The following is a 4,107-nucleotide window of genomic DNA, read 5'->3' on the forward strand; positions in this document are numbered from 1 at the left end:
GCGCCTGTGGTCCCAGCTACTTGGGAGGCTGAGGCAGGAGACTCGCTTGAGCCCAGGAGTTGGAGGTTGCTGTGAGTTGTGATGCCATAGCACTCTACCCAGGGGGACAGCTTGAGGCTCTGTCTCAAAAATAATAATAATACTAATAATGACTTTATAGAACAGTGCCTATGGTTCAGTGAGTAGGGCACCAGCCCCATATACCGAGGGTTGCGGGTTTAAACCCAGCCCTGGCCAAACTGCAACAAAAAATAGCCGGGCGTTGTGGCAGGTGCCTATAGTCCCAGCTACTCAGGAGGCTGAGGCAAGAGAATCACTTGAGTCCAGGAGTTTGAGGTTGCTGTGAGCTAGGATGCCATGGCAATCTAGCAAGGGTGACAAAGTGAGACTCTGTCTCAATAAAAAAAAAAAAAAAAAAACTGTGTTGGGAAAGAAATATCACAGCATCAATTTAAAATTGTATTTTTTTTTTTGTTTCAGGCAATCTGAACAAATTCTCAGAGCTTCCCATCGAACCCTTAAGTCACTCAACACCACGATATTATTGCTATTATCCGATTGTTCACAGGCAGCTAATTGTTTTATTGTCATATTATGGGAGTCACCTCCCCTAGCTCCCTGACAGAAAGAGGTTTCTGAGTTAACCAGAGATCACAAACCCAAATGCCTCCAGGGCCCAGTCAGGTAACACAAGTCAGGGAAGCTGGCTGGTATGGGAGGTGAAGATAACAGAGAGTGGTGAGAATTGCCCCAATGGAAAGCATTCCCTGTCTGAAAGTCTTCTTATTTATTTATTTATTTTTTAGAGACAGAGTCTCACTTTGTTGCCCTCAGTAGAGTGCTGTGCCGTCACAGCTCACAGCAACCTCCAGCTCTTGGGCTTAGGTGATTCTCTTGCCTCAGCCTCCAGAGTAGCTGGGACTACAGGCGCCCACCACAACGCCCGGCTATTTTTTTGTTGCAGTTTGGCCAGGGGCCTGGATTCGAAATAGCCACCCTCAGGTATATGGGGCCGGCGCCCTACTCACTGAGCCACAGGCGCCGCCCTGAAAGTCTTCGTATTAAAAATAAAAAGTTAACCCTGCGCAGAACAAAGAACATATCCAGGCAAGCGGATCAGTTTCGGCCCCCGTACATGCGAAGATGTTTAAATTCCTTTTCAGCTTGCAAAACCCATGATGGATTATTCTGAAGTTTTACATTTACCACGGAAACTGCCCCAGAGTCTCTTCCCCCAGTATTTATTAACCTGGATGGCTCCTGCTGGTCACCTATCATTGCAAAGTCATTGGCCGTAATGTAGTATAATTGTTACTACGGAAGGCAAAGTTTACATGAAATGTTTCTCAAATTTGCAAAACTTTACTCCAAAGCTCTAATTCTTCTGTCTCTCTTAAAGGATCAGGCTACTGGCTTAAAAACTACAAGTCACCACAATCACCTTTTAACAAAAAATGCACACGAGTCTCTTTCAGGCTTCCGGGTCTACTCCCCGACCTCCTCTTCAATCCCCTTGAATACTCCAGACGACTCTCTCACCCTGTCCTACTACAGAGCTTTCTATCCCCTTGTCTTGCGAGCCGCTTTAACCTTCCCCCACCCCCGCCACGCGCCCCCACGCGTCCCTTCTCATTGTTATCTCTGTACCCCCCAGGCCCCTTTCTACCCCTGCCTTTCTCGAGGCACATACCTGCGAAGTCGCGTTCACGACAGCCGGGAGTTTTCCCTGCCAGAGAGGGAGAGATGTGAGCTGAGAGCCCAGGGACAGCGGCGGCGGCAGCAAACAGCAGACTAGGTCTGGCTGCTCCTACTGTAAATAGAGCAAGGAGGAGGGTGGAGTCTGTGGGAGGGAGGAGCCCCGAAGGAAGTTAATTAGTGACACTAGCACATCAGAGCTCCCTGGCTTGTTGAGGGTGGGGGCTCTTGAACTGGCATAGACTGGCTAACCCAAAATAGTTTTGCTATTAAGGCCTGGTTTTCAATACCGCAGCCAGATTCCTCTCCAGATGGTTTTTATTGTTATAGTGATAATGATATTGAACTTAATACCCTGACATTCGTGTTGATGAGTTGATATCTGCCCCACAAGAAGGCAGAAGTACACTTGTTTAGAGCTAGTGAGATGCTGACCACTCCCTGCTGTGCTGTACTGCTGGCAATTGTTCCCCAAGAAAGGCAGCCTTAAGGGCAGGAGTCCTAAAGTTCAGCCACTCAGTGGGGAAGTCTGAGAGTTAGCCCCTGGAAGATTGCAGCTGAAACTAGTCAAGTTTTTGTTCTTGTTGTATGTGTATTTCCGTGTTATTTTAGATCTACGAGATACAGACTTGGGCCTACCAGCACCTTGGATTCTTTTTTTGTTTTTTTGGAGATAGAATCTTGCCTGGGCTGGAGTGCAGTGGTGTCATCACAGCTCACTGCAACCTCAAAATCCTGTGCTGAATGATCCCCCCTGGTTCAACCTCTCAAGTAGCTGGGACTAAGGCTACATGCCAGCACTTCCAGCTAATTTTTCTATTTTTCGTGTAGAGGGAGTCTCACTCTTGCTCAGGCTGTTCTTAAACTCCCAGCCTCAAGAATTCCTCCCACCTCGGCCCGCCAAAGCACCAGGATTACAGGTGTGAGCCTCTTTGCCTGGCCTTCTTAACTCTTGTTACAGTTCTGCTTTTCCTGGAATCCAGTCTCTCTTCTGGCTGTAGGGCCTTCCTTGCTCTGTACCCACAACTGTATCCCCTATCTATGACTTTTTCCTAGTCTGCCCTTGCAACACTTGTCTTTTCAATGTGTCAGATAGCCTAAATAAGTCAAGTTGAATTCTGCCTCAGGGCCTTTGCACTAGCTAGTTTTTCTACTGGAGCGTTCATCTCACTGCTTTCCTCCTTTATTTAAATATCTATTTTCCGGCTGGGTGCCTGTAGCTCAAGCACCTAGGGTGCCACGCACATACACCACTAGATTATAAGTGCCACGAGGATAGAGTTGAGTCTGTATTGCTTATGACATTGTCCCCACTTCCAGAATCAACACCTGAAACACAGGTGTTCAACATATGTTTAGTGACTAAATAAATAGGACTTAATTTACTCATTGGCTAAATGTTACTGTGTCCTTGACATATGCTAGGCCCCCCGAGCTGAGTGCTAGAGATACAGCAGTAAGCAAGATGGGTGAGGACTACCTCTAGGGAGGCTTCTGCTCTGGAAAAGAAGATGACCATTAAATTAATAATCAATTAATTGAAATTAAAAAGACAACAAGCAAGAAATCACTGGTTTGTTCCCAGATTGCTGTGAATGTATATATATCAGAAGTGTCAGTGAGGGAGGAGAGCTCTTAGTCACGGAGCCCAGAATTCTGAGAAAGTTCTGAGCCAAGTTTATGAATTGATAAAGGGATTTTATTTCTGGAAACTTGATGGGATCCTATGGAGCAAATGACCCATTTTTAGTTCTCAGACTAATTTTCTGCTGAGGAGTCTAATCAAGACTGCCCTGTAGCGCCGGCATATTTATCAGGCTCAGTGTGTTCTATTTGAGAATAACATTTGAATCCACATTTCAACATCCAAAGAATACAGATTCTGGGGGATGTCCTAGGGTTCTGAGTGTATTTTTTGGAGCTTGAAAAAGAAATCTGGCAGGAGGTGGGGATTGATTGCAATAGGCCAGTGGGGATCCTTCACAATTTCAGAAGAGGACTGAGACCAGGTCACTTCTCTGTAGAAGTCACACAACAATAATTTTATTGGAATCCGCTAGTTTCCTTCAGGCCCCAAATATGTACTTGACTCATTTTTATTATTTGTCTTGTCCCCGACAGCATTTGATTTTGCAAGCTCTGCTTCTAGACATAGGGTTGAACATCCCAAGAGTGTTAGAATTCTGAAGTCTTTGGAAATTTACCATTAAACAAATCAATTATTATTTAGGTCCTTTATCTTCTGGGGAAATTCAGATGTTAAAATCTTGGTCATTGGGATACAATCAAAAAAATTCTTTAATACAAAGAGATCTAAGATTCTAGTACTATAAATCTTAAATCTGGCTCGGCGCCTGTGGCTCAAGCGGCTAAGGCGCCAGCCACATACACCTAAGGTGGCGGGTTCGAATC

The 4,107-nt window shown here is 45.5% G+C and overlaps 1 protein-coding gene across 2 annotated transcripts in view; it reads right to left on the minus strand.

Moving 5' to 3' along the window:
- Window positions 1-1,768, minus strand: part of FAM214A (family with sequence similarity 214 member A) — a 130,022-nt gene extending 128,254 nt beyond the window's left edge. For both annotated transcript variants that reach the window (XM_023509971.1, XM_023509967.1), the window contains exon 1: window positions 1,691-1,768. The gene's annotated coding sequence lies outside the window, so the exon portion shown is untranslated. The remainder of the gene's footprint in view (window positions 1-1,690) is intronic.
- Between the last annotated feature and the right edge of the window lie 2,339 nt (window positions 1,769-4,107).

The sequence above is a fragment of the Otolemur garnettii genome, unplaced genomic scaffold (genome assembly GCF_000181295.1).
Source record: "Otolemur garnettii isolate 467f Iridium unplaced genomic scaffold, OtoGar3 scaffold00011, whole genome shotgun sequence".
Lineage (NCBI taxonomy): Eukaryota > Metazoa > Chordata > Mammalia > Primates > Galagidae > Otolemur > Otolemur garnettii.